A 413-nucleotide genomic window follows, 5' to 3' on the forward strand; every position below is an offset into this window, starting at 1 on the left:
CGCCGATCAAAGGGGCGGGTAGGGGCGGCTGTAGGTGGTGGATCGCGAGCATAGAGGTTGCGGGGGAGGACATTCGCTAGAACGGGTGGGGACAGTCGAAGGGGCCGATGTGGTTCGCGGGGTGGGTAAAAAGGTGCACTGACATTTTTCGCCGGCCGGCAGATTGCCGATATACACACCTACCTACGAGAGTACCTGCCAGCGAAGATATTTTTGTCGTTTCGTGGTGAAACTCACACGCTCGCGCTTACCCCTCTCGCTTAAACGAATCTCTGTAGTGGTGTTCGACGGTGTATAGGAGAAAGAGAGAGAGAGGAAACTGGATAAATCGTCCCCTTCCACACTTCTTTCGTCTCCCCTCTAATACACCGCGGTGGGTGCGGAGCTCGGCTTTTTTCCCCTCCGTGGGCGCG

This window comes from Bombus impatiens, unplaced genomic scaffold (assembly GCF_000188095.3).
Source record: "Bombus impatiens unplaced genomic scaffold, BIMP_2.2 scf_0136, whole genome shotgun sequence".
Lineage (NCBI taxonomy): Eukaryota > Metazoa > Arthropoda > Insecta > Hymenoptera > Apidae > Bombus > Bombus impatiens.